This window comes from Dendrobates tinctorius, unplaced genomic scaffold (genome assembly GCF_039654945.1).
Source record: "Dendrobates tinctorius isolate UK_male_01 unplaced genomic scaffold, ASM3965494v1 ptg000322l, whole genome shotgun sequence".
Classification (NCBI taxonomy): domain Eukaryota; kingdom Metazoa; phylum Chordata; class Amphibia; order Anura; family Dendrobatidae; genus Dendrobates; species Dendrobates tinctorius.
This window is the reverse complement of record NW_027361989.1, coordinates 1244117-1260308: the sequence shown is the minus strand read 5'-3', so window position 1 is coordinate 1260308 and position 16192 is coordinate 1244117. Positions and strand designations below refer to the sequence as shown.

At 46.2% G+C, this 16192-nt stretch overlaps 1 protein-coding gene and 1 pseudogene across 1 annotated transcript in view; one reads left to right on the top strand and one right to left on the bottom strand.

The window, feature by feature from the left end:
* Window positions 1-16192, bottom strand: part of LOC141074017 (uncharacterized) — a 236598-nt gene that overhangs the window by 151015 nt on the left and 69391 nt on the right. The gene's annotated exons all lie outside the window — the stretch shown is intronic.
* LOC141074045 (uncharacterized) overlaps window positions 1-16192 on the top strand; it is a 56433-nt pseudogene that overhangs the window by 22876 nt on the left and 17365 nt on the right.

Here is a 16192-nt window from a genome sequence, read left to right as displayed (position 1 = left end):
AACAATCCGGGAGCCTGTACGGATCACCCGGACAGAGTTTAAGCCATTTGATGATGTTTCTGGAGATGTGGAGGGGTTCTTCAAAGACTTTGAGCAGCAGTGTGCTGTGATGGAGGTGCCCCCACTCTAGCTGGATGCGTTTGTTAGTGGGGCTCCTGAACGGAAGCATGGCGGAGGCTTACCGAACTATTGATGCACTGCGGAATCGGGATTATAACATTGTAAAGCGGACTATCCTGGATTACCATGCTATCACCCCAGACTCGTATAGGGCCAAGTTCCGAGACCTCCCATGCACCACTGGAGGATCGTTTAGGATGTATGCACATAAGATGTCCGAGGCATGTCGGAGATGGCTGGAAGCAGAAAACGCCTTTACTGTGGAAGATGTTATACAGGCGTTCCTTATAGAACAATTTCTTGCCAAGTGCCCTGCAGAGGTACGGGAATGGGTCCGGGAGCGCACACCATGTACCGTGGATAGAACTGCAGCCCTGGCCGATGAAGCCCTTACTATCCGTCCGCAATGGAGGAGGCTTCTGGACAATGAACCACGGCCTGCTCCCACGCCCCATCCCCCTCCAATTATATCTGCCCTTCCACCTAGTCGCAAGCCGATGACAATCACGCCTCACAATCCTAGGCCCCAACCGTTCCGACCACGACCTGGGGGTATCACGGAGAGGAGGTGTTATGGCTGTGGGCAACCTGGACATTTGCAGTCTGGCTGCCCCTCCAGGATTCGGAGGGAGCCCCATGCAGCCCCACCTCATCCAGTGCATCTTGTACATTCCACCACACCTGAGGAAGAGCTACCACCACCCCCACCAGAGTGGACCACCGACCACGGCACCATAGATACCCCTCCAGGAGTGTACGGACTCCGGCCTCTGTCCTTTAGCTACTCAGAGCAATGGCAACGCCACCTGCAGGATGTCTTTATTGATGGGTACAAAGTGTCAGGATTTAGAGACACGGGGGCATTCTTGACTATCGCTGACCCCCGTGTGGTTCGACCCGAGGCAATTTACCAGGGTCCGGGAATTCCCATTGTCCTGGCGGGCGGTGCCCGCAAATATATACAGCGAGCTTCTGTGCGTTTGGATTATGGTTGTGGAGAAAAACTGTGTTCGATTGGAGTTATGGGAGGACTTCCTGCAGATATCCTCCTTGGGAACGACATTGGGGAGTTACAGTGCCAATTTGTGGGAGCAGTCACCCGACTACAGGCCCTTCAAGCACTACGTCATCCGGACCCCAGCGGGGAGCAACCACCACGAACCGCATCAGAGTCGGTAAGCAATACTTTCGCTGCTACTACATTGGGAGAGTCTTGGGACAGAGAGGAGTTTAGGAGAGAAATAGAGGGTGACACTACCTTAGCAGCCCTTAGGCGAAAGGCAGAAACTGGGCACATGGGAGATAATGGGGATGGCTTCACTCGAGAAAACGGACTGTATTATCGTGTAACAAAGGGCAGTGACCAGGGCAACCCTGACCAACGACCAGGCAACTCATTGTCCCTCAGAAGTACAGGGCACAGCTACTTCAACTGGTCCATGACATCCCCTTGGCTGGGCATCAAGGGAGAAAAAAGACTGAAAAGAGACTCACCCAAAGTTTTTACTGGCCGGGCGTCTCGCAGTCGGTAGCCCATTATTGCCGCACCTGCGATGTGTGCCAGCGAATGCGGCATCCAGGAGCTCGACATAAGGTACCCCTGCAATCCCTGCCCATAATTGAGGAACCATTTCAACGTGTAGCCGTCGACATCATAGGTCCTCTGGCCCACCCCAGCAGGTCAGGGAAAAAATATATCCTGACCGTGGTGGATTATGCCACTAGGTATCCTGAAGCTGTGGCCCTGTCCAGTATTACAGCAGTAAAGGTAGCCGAGGCCCTTGTTACCATCTTTACCCGGGTAGGGTTTCCTAGTGAAATATTGTCGGATCAAGGCACTCAGTTCATGTCAGATCTGGTCCAGTCCCTATGGCATACCTGTGGTGTTCGAGCCATTCGCACCACCCCATACCACCCGCAGACCAACGGACTATGTGAACGCTTTAATGGAACCCTAAAAAATATGCTGAGGGCTTTTGTTGATGTTGAAAAAGACTGGGAAAAGTACCTGCCACATCTCCTCTTCGCCTATCGGGAGGTTCCCTAAGAGTCCACAGGTTTCTCTCCCTTCGAACTACTGTTTAGCCGGAAGGTCCGTGGGCCTCTCACTCTTCTGAAAGAACATTTGGAGGGAGACATCTCAGATACCGGAATGCCCATCATTCCCTATTTTCTAGAGCTCAGAGACCGTCTCGCCCAGCTAGCTAACTTCGCTAAAGAACATCAGCGAATGGCCCAGTCCAGACAAAAAACCTGGTATGACAGTAATGCCAGGAACCGGGAATTTATGGAAGTACAGCAAGTGCTCATGATTACTGCTTCCCCTTCCAACAAGCTTCAAGCAGTGTGGGAAGGCCCTTATCAGGTTGTCAAGAAAATTAATGACACTAACTATGTTATTGCCCTGGACTCTAGTGGTCGACGACAGAAAACAGTCCACATTAACATGCTGAAAGACTACCATGACCGATCTCTGCCTGTTCTAGCTGTCTGCCACCCCCTAGTGATACCGCCGATGACGAGTATCTCCCAGATCTCCTCCAGGTTGCCCAAGCGGGAGGATCACTGGAACAAGTGCCCCTGGGCTCCCATTTATCGGATATACAAAAGGACGATATTGTCGCCGTACTAAGGCCGAGGGCTGCTGCTTTCTCCTCAAAGCCGGGGAAGACTACTCTCACCAGTCACCATGTGGAAACCCCCGGACAACGCCCCATCCAGCAGGCTGCCTACCGGGTTCCAGAGGCTGTTCAAGGCATGATAAAGAACGAACTGGAGGAGATGAAACAACTGGGAGTTATTCAGCCATCTCACAGTTCTTGGGCCTCTCCTGTCGTCCTAGTCCCCAAGAAGGATGGTACAACACGATTCTGCGTTGATTACAGACGACTAAATGATGCCACCAGGAGTGATGCTTATCCCATGCCCAGGATTGATGATCTATTGGATCGTCTGGCAAGTGCCCAATTTGTGACCACATTAGACTTGAGCAAGGGGTACTGGCAGATACCCCTAACGGAGCACGCTCGGGAGCGCTCAGCCTTCATTACTCCATTTGGGCTTTATGAGTTCCTGGGAATGCCCTTTGGGATGAAAACTGCCCCCGCTACTTTCCAGAGACTGGTGGATCGACTGTTACAACAATGTCAGGACTTTGCCTGTGCTTACTTAGACGACATCGCCATTTTTAGCACAACCTGGGAGGAACATCTTAAACACTTGGGCATAGTGCTGGACTGTATCCTTACTGCAGGACTGACCATTTGCCCTGATAAGTGCCAAATAGGGATGGCTGAGGTGCAGTACCTCGGGCATAGAGTAGGGGGTGGGACACTAAGGCCAGAGCCTGCCAAGGTGGAAGCCATTAGCAACTGGTGTAGACCCCAGACTAAAAAGCAGGTACTTGCATTTTTAGGAACTGCTGGTTACTATCACAAATTTGTTTCTAACTTCAGCACCTTGGCCAAGCCCCTAACCGACCTGACCCGCAAGAACATGCCTAGGAATGTGACATGGACGCCTGCATGCGAGGATGCCTTTTCAGCGTTAAAGACTGCCCTCGTCACTGCTCCTGTCTTGGCTGCCCCGGATTATAAACGCAGGTTCCTCGTGCACACAGATGCATCCACCTTTGGGATTGGGGCAGTACTTAGCCAAGTGAACGCCGCCGGAGAAGAACATCCTGTTGCTTTTGCCAGTCGGAAACTACTGGATCGGGAAGTTGCCTATGCTACTATTGAAAAGGGGTGCCTTGCCATCGTATTGGCGCTAAAAAAAATTGCAGCCCTACTTGTATGGCAGAGACTTTACGATTGTTACAGACCACAACCCCCTCACATGGCTGAATCGCGTATCAGGGGACAATGGAAGATTGCTGCGGTGGAGCTTGTCCTTACAACCCTACAGCTTCTCCATCCAATACAAGCGAGGAAGCCAACACCAGAACGCCGATGGACTGTCTCGACAAGAAGAACCATAGGCTCCCCAGGCCGACCTACCCCTGCCACTGTACAAGGAACTACAAATAACTGAGCAATGTGGACTAAAGTGAGCAGGCCAGAGGTCTGTGTAGACCTCATGGCGTGCTCACTTATTATGGGGGGGGAGAGGTTGTGATGGTGTGATATGTTATGTGGATGTCATTTTTTGTATATTCCTATTTTTAACAATTCCAGTTATTTTCATAGAGTTTTTCTTATTACATTGTAAGCCTACAGCCTCACTGTATCTGTCTCTTGATGACCCCCTGTAGTGCATTAATCCCTAAGGCCTTTTGTTCTCCTCTGGGAGGTAACTTGTTTGACTACCCCTGGACAAGGAAGGGGGTGGGGGAAAGAACAGCAGCTGGACAAGTCAGTTCCGGTAGAGACAAGATGGTGAAAAGGCTGCATTTCAGAGAGAAGGATCCATTATTATCCTCTGGTGCTAGAGTGTTTTGGAATCTCGTTTCCCTGGACATTTTATCCGGATACTGGACTGCATTCTTAATCTGGACTATCTTATCCTTTGTGTGGTGGACTGAATATGGACCTTTTCGTATTTTTGCCTGAATAAAGGTCTTGGAATTGTTCACTCTTCGCTTGCTCTGTTGATCGTGTGATACCAGAGAAGGACCCCGTGACAGATAGTATGTGATAATACAGTATAATTCTTGTGTTTTTCTCCTATAGGGACTGCCCTAGTTGGGTAATGTAACAGCTGTTAATTAGTAGTGCAGACAAGTTGTCCTAGACTATACTCAGCTTTCAGATGGCCCAAAATGTACCACTCAGGGAAAATTCACCTGCTCCAAAGATCATTAGCAGCTTCTAACTAATGGCCATGCTGCGGTCTGTCAGGGAATGAGTGCAATTTCGTAATAAAGACTAGGGATATGTGCAATCATAATGTCTGGGAGATCTGTGCCATTATTTAGTATGAATATGGAAATTATCTCTGAAAGGTAAGTGTTCCCTGAGTGGTATATAATGTATTTTCACATGCTATCTATTCCAGACACTGGAGTGGCTTATAAACTTACAAAGTATATAGTTTGAGGTCTGGGAGCTGCCAATATGTGGCTAGTTTTCTGACTGTTTTGGTTAACATGATACATGATTTTAGGGTTTTCTTCGTCTAGTCTTGCTTGAATAAACTTCAATATTAAATAGTCTCCTGATGAATGAATGAATGAATCCAATGAATATTCATTTCTCTTAAGTAGCGGCACAAGTGACCGCCAGCAGCAGCAGGAAGCCGGTGGCTGACACTGCACGCTACTGAAGAGGAATGAATACTCGCTGCTCTCTGTGCGACCAGTCCCGGCGAGTACTCCGGCAGCTAAGTTCTGCTTGTGAGCAACGCATGTCGTTCTTGCCATGTGCTGCTTACCAGCATAAAGCACTTGCTGGCATCAGAGCAGGATGCTGTGAGGGAGCGCCGGGTAGGTAAGTGTATTTTTTTTAATGTTTTCTGATGGGCCATGCATACCAGGATGGGGGTGGGTGCCATTTATAAGGATTGGGCCATGCATACCAGGACTGGGATGGGGGCCAATCATACCAGAATAGGGATGGGGCCCTTCATACTATGACGAGATGGGGGCCCTGCATACCAGGATAAGGATGGGGGCCATGCATACTATGATGAGATGGGGGCACTGCATACCAAGACCAGGATGGGGAACCTGCATACCAGGACGAGATGGGGGCTCTGCATACCATGATAATGATGGGGCCATGCATACTAGGATGAGATGAGGGCCCTGCATACCAGGATAAGGATGGGGCCATGTATATGAGTCGCCCTCCCAGGGCTGTGGGGTACTCGGTAAAGGGCCGGTGTCAGGGGGATGTGTCACAGCAGCGGTGACCCGGTCCGTGGCCCTGGGTGCCCAATAATGGGGGATGGTTGTTGTAATTGTTTATATGGATAGTTCGTGACGCCACCTGTGGTGTTCGGCAAGTGAGGTGTTAGGCCGACGCTGCATGCAGATCCTCTGGTGGAGCTGTAGTCCCAGGGCAGTGTAGATGTAGTAATGGAGGAGAGGCGCAGATGGTGTAGATGCTGGTACCCAAGCGTAATGGTGTTCGAATAATTGGAGGACACCAGAGCGTGCAGTTCCAAAGCTTTACTCACAGTCTGCAGTTCACACAGGTGCCTGCCTCCGTGCCGTGTTCTCCAGGTCAGGGCTTTAGCCAACCTCCAGGCAAGATAGGATTCTCCTTTCCAACACTCCGCCAACATGTACCTTCCTGAACGTCTCCTCTAATGCGCCTTTAAGTGTGAAGTACTCCAGTACCGTGGTTCCCTGGTGTGCCTCTTGTCTCGGGTTCCTACGACCCTTACTTGTATGACAGACAGCTGTAGCCTGATCAGGGATCTCTATCTCCAGAGTCCCGGCTCTCTATTAGTGTTGCTGTTGTGTCCCAAGTCTATGGTGGGAGTAAGGCGTTAGTGGCTCACTACTTCACCGGTGTCTGTTGCTGGATATTAAGGATCCGATCAACCTCGGGGACCGGGCCCCGGCCTTGCGCTTTGGACTGGAAGGGTTATCTATCTTTCTTCAAACCCACTTCCCACCGTCATTCTGTCTCCTTCGTTCCGATCTGTTCTATCTTTCTTATGGAATCTGCAGTCTCAAGTCTATGTCTCTTCTCCTTCTCTTCCTTCCCATGCCAGATGGCCCAGATCACTGGGCAGCTGCAGCACTCCTTCCTCCATCCCTTCTTCCAGGGATTCTCCTCTCAGACTGACCGACTGACTTGAAATCCTACACTCTCCCTCTCTTTTATATCTAACTCCACCCGCCTCCCAGCACATCTCGTGTTACAAAGTCAGGGACCACAAAAGGTACTCTATTACCTTTCCAGCATAAAGCATGGATGGGTCCCTGCTGAACTATCCTGTGTGTGGGGTGCAGGTGTGGAGCGTGGTCAGGAGTTCCCACCTTACCTGGATGGTGGGGTACCACACCTTAGGAGAAGGTGCAGTACCTCTGTGGTGACTGAAGCCTCAGGGGTGCCACATATACTAGGATAGGGATGAGGGCTACATCACAGCTCACAGTGCATGTCAGACCAAATGAGAATCATGGGTTCAAAGTAACTGGCCAAGGAGATCAGATACAGAATTGTGGCGAAGCACAGATATGGCCAAGGTTACAAAAGAATTTCTGCAGTGCTCAAGGTTCCTAAGAGCACAGTGGCCGCCATAATCTTTAAATGGAAGAAGTTTGGGACCACCAGAAGTCTTCCTAGTCCTGGCCGTCCAGCCAAACTGAGCAATCGTGTGAGAAGAGCTTTGGTGAGAGAGGCAAAGAAGAACCCCAAGATCACTGTAGCTGAGCTCCAGAGATGCAGTAGGGAGATGGGAGAAAGTTCCACAAAGTCAACTACCACTGCAGCCCTCCACCAGTCGGGCGTTTATAGCAGAGTGGCCCAATGGAAGCCTCTCCTCAGTGCAAGACATATGAAAACCCGCATAGAGTTTGCTAAAAAACACTTGAAGGACTCCCAGAGTATGAGAAATAAGATTCTCTGGTCTGATAAGATGAAGATAGACCTTTTTGATGATAATTCTAACCGGTATGTGTGGAGAAAACCAAGCACTGCTCATCACCTACCCAATACAATCCCAACAGTGAAACATGATGGTGGCAGCATCATGCGATGGGTTTTCTTCAGTTGCAGGAACAGGACGACTGGTTGCAATTGAAGGAAACATGATTTTGGCCAAGTACAGAGGTATCCTGGATGAAAACCTCTTCCAGAGTGCTCTGGACCTCAGACTTGGCTGAAGGTTCACCTTCCAACAAGACCATGATCCTAAACACACAGCTAAAATAACAAAGGAGTGGCTTCAGAACAACTCTGTGACCTTTCTTGACTGGCCCAGCCAGAGCCCTAACCTAAACCCAATTGAGCATCTCTGGAGAGACCTGAAAATGGCTGGACGGAATAGTACGTCATACGTGATCAGCCACGTTCACGGACTCCGAAGTGAGAGCGGATTTTGCTGGATAGGTTTATAGAAACCTTGTTGCTTTTCAGCAGCCTTTGAGCCACTAATAGTGTGGGAACCTCTGTTTTTCCATTGACAGATGATGGACCTGAGTGGGGATTTGTTTTTTTCTGAGATGAGAATTGGTATTATTTCCGCCTACATAACATTGATTGGTTTCTTTATATTTGTTATTTGAGAGGCAGAATGAACAAACAGTTGAACACCACACACTACTGGTTCATCCAACAAGGTTTTCTATTAGACTGTGAACTGTCATTGTCTTGGTAAATAATTAAAGTTTTTTACATAGCTTGCCATTTTTATGGACAGTTTAAGTAGAAATGTTCAAAAATATAAAACTCAAGGATATTTTATTAATAAATAATTGTTTTTTATCTTAGCAGATGACTGTACCAGGAGATCAGAGGGACAGCTGACATCTTCAATTTTTAAATCTGATGATCTTGAGATCCTACATGATACAACTGAAGTGATTGCTCTTACTCCAGATATATCATCATCCATTCACAGCAAAGATCTGTCATCTGATCCTATGAAACAGGTCCCATCTTCTGATTCATTACTGACTAATAAGGGAAATCAATGTCACAAAAGAGGCATTAAAAAACAAACTGCTACTAAAGCAAAGAAGTCATTCTCATGTTCAGAATGTGGGAAATGTTTGACATGGAAATCACAATTTGTTAGACACCAAAGAACTCACACAGGGGAGAAGCCTTTTTCCTGTTCAGAATGTGGGAAATGTTTTAACAGGAAATCAAATTTGGTTAATCACCATAGAACTCACACAGGGGAGAAGCCTTTTTCCTGTTCAGAATGTGGGAAATGTTTTAACCAGAAATCAGATTTGGTTAATCACCATAGAACTCACACAGGTGAGATGCGTTTTTCCTGTTCAGAATGTGGGAAATGTTTTATACAGAAATCACATTTTGTTACTCACCAGAGAACTCACACAGGAGAGAAGCCTTTTTCCTGTTCAGAATGTGGGAAATGTTTTAACCAGAAATCAAATTTGGTTAATCACCATGGAACTCACACAGGGGAGAAGCGTTTTTCCTGTTCAGAATGTGGGAAATGTTTTATACAGAAATCACATTTTGTTACTCACCAGAGAACTCACACAGGGCAGAAGCCTTTTTCCTGTTCAGAATGTGGGAAATGTTTTAACCAGAAATCAGATTTGGTTAATCACCATGGAACTCACACAGGGGAGAAGCGTTTTTCTTGTTCAGAATGTGGGAAATGTTTTAACCAGAAATCACATTTGGTTACTCACCATAGAACTCACACAGGGGAGAAGCCTTTTTCCTGTTCAGAATGTGGGAAATGTTTTGCACATAAATCACATTTTGTTAGACACCAGAGAACTCACACAGCGGAGAAGCCTTTTTCCTGTTCAGAATGTGGGAAATGTTTTAACTGGAAATCACAATTGGTTTATCACCATAGAACTCACACAGGGGAGAAGCCTTTTTCCTGTTCAGAATGTGGGAAATGTTTTCACCAGAAATCAGATTTGGTTAATCACCATAAAACTCACACAGGGGAGAAGCCTTTTTGCTGTTCAGAATGTGGGAAATGTTTTGCACATAAATCACATTTTGTTAGACACCAGAAAATTCACACAGGGGAGAAGCCTTTTTCATGTTCAGAATGTGGGAAATGTTTTTGCACTAAATCAGATTGTGTTAGGCACCAGAGAACTCACCCAATTTGAGAAATTTTTTTCATGTTCAGAATGTGGAACAATTTTTAACCAGAAAGGGAGTCTTGTTCCACACCAAATAACACACAGGGGAGAAACTTCTTTCTTGTTAAATGGAAAATAAATCTTGATCACATCAGAGAAGCCATTTTTCCTGTTCATAATGTGGAAATGTTTTAACCAGAAATGGAATCTTACTAATAATAATAATCTTTCTTTTTATATAGCGCTAACGTATTCCGCAGCCCTTTACAGTTTGCACACATTATCATCACTGTCCCCAATGGGGATAACAATGTAAATTCCCTATCAGTATGTCTTTGAAATGCAGGCAGAAACCCATGCAAACACAGGAAGAACATACAAACTCCTTGCAGATGTTGTCCTTGGTGGGAGTTGAACCCAGGACTACAGCACTGCAAGGCTGCAGAGACAACTACTGAGCCACCTCACCAGAGAATCCACACAGGGGAGAAGCCTTTTTCCTGTTCAGAATCTGGGAAATATTTTAACCGGAAAGCGGTTCTTGTTAGACATCAGAGCAGTCACACAGAGGAGAAGCCTTTTTTATTTTCTTAATGTGGGAAATATTTTACTTGGAAATCAGCTGTTAATAAACATCAGAAACGTCACATAGGGGAGAAGCCTTTTTTATGGTCATAATGTTGGAATAGTTTTAACCAAACTTGAATTTTCTTAAGTGGGTTGTCTCTTGTCATTCCTCATGTTTGCTGACAAAGGGATAAAACTAAACTTTATTAGTTCCAAATGTAAAACTATACCCATAATTCACCTCCTGAATATTAGTCAGTAGGTGACTAAGAGAAAAAAACATATACCCCACATTTCAGTATATAGACCGTGGCACCCGCTGACCACCCCATGTCTCCACAGGCATGCTTCAATAGTCTCAATGGGAGGCTAGAAGCTGCTGTAATCTGATCGGTTCTGCTACATACAGGCAATGCTCAGATCACCTGCATGTAGCAGGGTTGCTCACTTGCTATGAGCGCCAACCACTGGGCAGCGCTCATAGGATCCGGCATTGACAACCATAGAGGTCTGCTAGAGACTTCTGGTTGTCATGCCAACTCATCGATGACCCGCGCTCATGTGACAAAGTCACCGATGTGCGGGATTTCTGGCCCATTATGTGCGAGAAAAGATGTGGGCTCAGCGCCGGGGCCCACATCAAAAGGACGGAGTCCGACATCAGTGTACATTTACACCCGATGCCAGAAAGGGGTTAAAGGGGATTGTTTTTACAGAGACAGAAGTGGTAATCAATCATGTATATATACAAATAATTACAAAAATACACAATGTCAAATGTTCAAAACCACAGCAAAAAGGCAGAGATGCTTACCTGCCCAGACCTCCAAACAAATGCACTATCAGGGTGAATGGGCCCATATAGTTTATTTAAATCAGATAAATTTTTATTTAACCAAATTTAAGGTACAAAACAAAAGAACAAAAATCGCAAAGAGAACAGCATTAACAATGGTCATTAGTTTCAGAAATTCTCTCCCTCCTTCCCCTCCCCCCCATTACATACAAGAGCAGCAAATAATGGATGGTGTAACCTAAGTTCAGGGTCATCTTCTCTCCACCCAAGGTGTCCACAGTGTCTCAAATGTTCTTATGCCTTTTCTCTTAATGTAAATGTTTTTTTCCATATTCACAATATAGTCAGACTAAAAAAACAAAAATACTGAACTGGAGTAGACTTGAATGACATGCATGATGTAAAAGCATGTTCACACTGGCCATAAAAGCAAGCAAAACCAAAGGAAAAAACAATGTGTGTATATACCCTAATGAAAATAAATAAGTAAAAAAGCAAGTGCATTTACTTGGTAAACACTATTTTGATCAAAAAAGTATACTGAGCTGTGTAGTTCACTTATAGTCCCTCTGAAGCTGGGTGTCCGTTTGGGACCGAGACTCTGCCACTATTCACACTAGGTAGGTTTTAACCATTAGTGTAGTTACTGTCTCAAATGGGTACACCTTGCCGTGGTGGGACAGCTTTATACTTTTTTGATCAAAATAGTGTTTACTAAGTACCCTATGTTATTTAATGCACTTGCTTTTTTACTTATTTATTTTCATTACGGTATATACACACATTGTTTTCCTTTGGTTTTGCTTTAATATAGTCAGACTGTCTGAAAAATTCCCTCAGTGGGGTGTGGCCTGCATGCAGACCATAGAGGCCACATAACTCACAGGCTCCTGCGTCTCCGGACTTAAACCGGATAATAACAGCACTCTATATTACCTCTCCTCCTCCCTGTGCACAGTAACGGCTCCTGGAAGGTCCTGGGCACATGATGACCCGAGGGAGAGCGCAGAAACGCAGATTCCCACCGAAGCTCCCAGACTTCTTCCCCCGAGGACAAACTGCACATGCTGCAGGTAAAATGGCTGCGGCTTCCCCCTCAGCTTCCTCCCACTCATTGGGTGGCTCTGGGGGGAGGGGGACATCTGAGACTCACAGCAACCTGTCTCCTATTACTAAAGGAGACATGAGAGACTTTCTGGCCTCCATTCATGCTTCCCTAAAGGAAGACATGCAGTCCATGCTGCAGGAGATTAGAGGGGAAGTCTCATCCCTGGGGGAGAGAACTGCTCATGTCGAGAGCAAGATGGCTGAATATGCCAAGACTATAAATGCACTAGTGGATGAGAACGAAGCTTTGAGACAGGATATGGCTGTGGTCCAGGATAAAATGTATGATCTGGAAGATAGATTACGGAGGAATAATGTGCGTGTCGGGCATACCGGAGGACATTCCAGATAAGGAGCTGGCTGACTTTCTGCTTAAATTCATGCAAACTGTACTCCCAACCTTGCTCCCCAGGGATTTCCTGATTGACAGGATACATAGACTCCCCAAACCCCGGCATGTGGACCCAGCCTTGCCCAGAGACACTTTGGCGCGTGTCCACTTCTATACTACCAAAGACGCCTTCATGCAGGGGATGAGGAAACCCCCTGAGCTCCCTGCTGAATACCAAGGCTTACAGGTGTTCCCAGATTTATCAGCGTTCTCGCTGCCAAGGAGGCGAGAATTCGCTCATGTTTGTAAAGCACTATGTGATGTTCATATCCGATACAAATGGGGATTCAATCCTGTCAGGCTGATAATATCTTATGAAGGTCGTGGTGTGGTCTGCCAATCTCCCAAACAGGCTGAGAACAAGCTAACCGATTGGAAGATTTCCTTTGCTCCCCGCCAGAACCCGATGGGAAAGAAAATTGTTCAGGACTGGATTCAAACTTGAAGAGGAGGATGAGATGCTGTCCGGATGCAGGACTCTGCTGTGAGGGTGCTACGGATTTTGTCACCGTTTTTTTCTTTTTGCTCCAACACCCTGTCCAAGATAACTCCCGGTTATTTTCCATCTTTTTGAGAGTGAGCCTTGGAACTGCCCTGAGCTGGCATTTACCTGCGGTCTAGGACTGACCACTCAGGCATTTCACTGCCTGACTATCCTGGCCTTTGGCCTAGTGGCTGCATGACTTTGTGTTTAGAATTTTTTTTAGTTTTCTCTGTGTTTTGTTTCCCTTGTCTCCTGTTTTTTAGGTACACCTCCAAGATGGGTCTTTTTAATGTGGTTACTGTGGTTCTCTATGTTGCCAACACACGAGCCCAGATGCAGGTGATATGGGTTCATGAAGATGTATGTGTGATAGCAAGTTTTATAATGTAGAATTATGAGTGTTACCATTATGTTTTTAAGTGTTAGGGGGTTGAACTCCCCCAATAAGAGGTCCATCCTATGGAAAGAGGTGAAAAAATCAGGTGCGGAGATTATCTGCCTGCAGGAGACGCATCTGATAGAAGCTGATAATTTTTGGCTGCGTCACCCACAATTCTCTAATATTTACTTAGCTAATAATAACACTAAAAAGGCTGGGGTGTGCATCATCTTTAAAAATACATTAGCCATCAAATGTATTCGGAAGGTAGCGGATCCTGTGGGCAGATTTCTGTCACTCATATGCACATTGAATGGCGAGTTGCACACAATCACAGTCATTTACGCCCCAAATCATTCACAACAGACATGTATCCGCAAAGTACTACATAGAGTGGGTGGTCTGGCGCAGGGTGAAAAGATATACTGTGGAGACTTTAATCTTCCCATGGACTGGGAACTAGACTGCTCACGAGGTGGCATTCGGCCTAGGGGGGTGTTGAAAGGCATAGCCAAAGAATATCATCTACACGATTTCTGGAGGTACTCCCACGCGAGTGAAAAAGATTATACCTTTTATTTCTTCCGACACCGTACATATACTAGGATAGACCATATTCTGGTGGATACTTCGGTTCTTCCTAGATGCATCTCCTCCAGCATAGGATTAATTACCTGGTCTGACCATGCTCCCATTGTGTTACAGTTAGCATTAAAACATCATGCGAACCCTGCTTTTCGGTGGCATCTGAACCCGTCTCTTTTACTAAATGAGAAGGTGACGTGTGGTAACTCTACTGAGTTGACTCACTACTTCCATATTAATGATAATGGGGAAGTTTCAGATGAAACGCTATGGGCTGCGCATAAAGTAGTTATACGGGGATATCTCATACAACAAGCCTCCATACTGAAGCGTAATAGAGGGATAGGGGATGACCTCTTAGCTAGACTTTACCAGTTGGAATCACTGAATAAAACCTCACCCTCACAGGCGGTGTCGGATGAGATATATGGGGTTGGCTTTCAATTGCGGGAGGTTTTGCTTTCTGCCTATGCCCGTAATTTACGTAAGCTTAAAACTCACTTTTACGCCATTGGAGATAGGACGGGAGAAATACTGGCACGTAGGGTACGTAAGCGAGAGGCTAAATCCAGAAAAGATGGTTTACAAGATCAGAATGGGAGTCTGGTTAGGAATCCGATTGACATCGCGGAGACATTTGTAAAGTACTACTCCCATTTATATAACTTACATTCTGACCCGCAGACCCGTCAACCCACTCAGGTAGCAATCCATTCATATCTGCAATCAGTTAATTTACCGTGTGTAATCCCAAGAACAATTATTATTGTTAAACGCCCCATTTACAGAAGAAGAGATCAAAAAAACTAAAAGCAGTAAGCTACACACCGTGCCTGGTCCGGATGGACTATCAAATGAATATTATCGCACTTTTCAGGAACTTCTGGCCCCATATCTATTGAGGTTGTTTTCATGTTGGTGGGATTCAGGCAAAGTTGCTGCCCCTAATTTGGAAGCTACTATTACCACTCTCCCTAAGCCAGGTAAGACCCCTGATAGTCCTGGGAATTTTAGACCCATTGCTTTATTGAATTATGATTTAAATATATATACCAAATTGCTAGCCTCCCGCCTTCATTTGATAATCCACTCTCTTGTCTCTCCTGACCAGGTCGGTTTTGTGGCTGGCCGGGAAACCAAGGATGGTACCCACCGAATTTGAATCTCATTAGGGTGGCGGAACTGTTGGGCCTTCCCAGTGCATTCCTGCCCTTGGACGCTGAGAAGGCCTTTGACAGGGTGCACTGGGGATATTTGGGAAGTGTTCTTAGGAAGCTTGGTTTGGAGGGCCCATCCTTTCGGCGATTTTAGCCATATATTCCACCCCATCTGCCAGAGTCCTAGCCTCTGGGTTTGTATCTACCCCCTTTTTGATCACTAACAGGATGTGGCAGGGATGCCCACTATCCCCCATTATATTTGCATTATGCATGGAGCCACTGGCGGAGAAAATCCGTCTTAACTCTGATATCTCAGGTCTGATGGTGTGCTCACAAGATCGGTCTTTACGCGGACGACGTTATCATAGCCTGTGTGGACCTGGAGCGGTCGTTTTCGGCCATCATGGTTGAACTAGAGGAGTTTGCGTCAGTATCCTATTACAAATTGAATGCATCCAAATCACTGGTATTCCCTGTCGCGGTCCCTTTGGTCACCAAAGCTGAATTGGAGAATAAGTTTCCCTTTCGTTGGACTGATCACAGTATCCCTTATCTTGGTATAAAGCTTACACACTCTCAACATATTATAGAGGCGACCTATACTGCTTTATTCAGACAGATAAACACTGAGCTGGAGACCTTACATCTGTTTATGACTTCCTGGGTGGCCAGAATTAATATTTTCAAGTTGAAAATTCTCCCCAAGATATTATATTATTTGAGATGTCTTCCTTTGAGGGTCCCAAGCAAAATTATAACAAACCTTCAGCGCTTAACAAACAAATACATATGGGCCCACAAAACTGCTCGAGTGACCAAGTCCCTTTTGTATTACCCTTATGATTGGGGGGGAATTGGATTGCCAAATTTGATGGCGTATTATAAAGCCTCAGTGGTAGCGGGGCT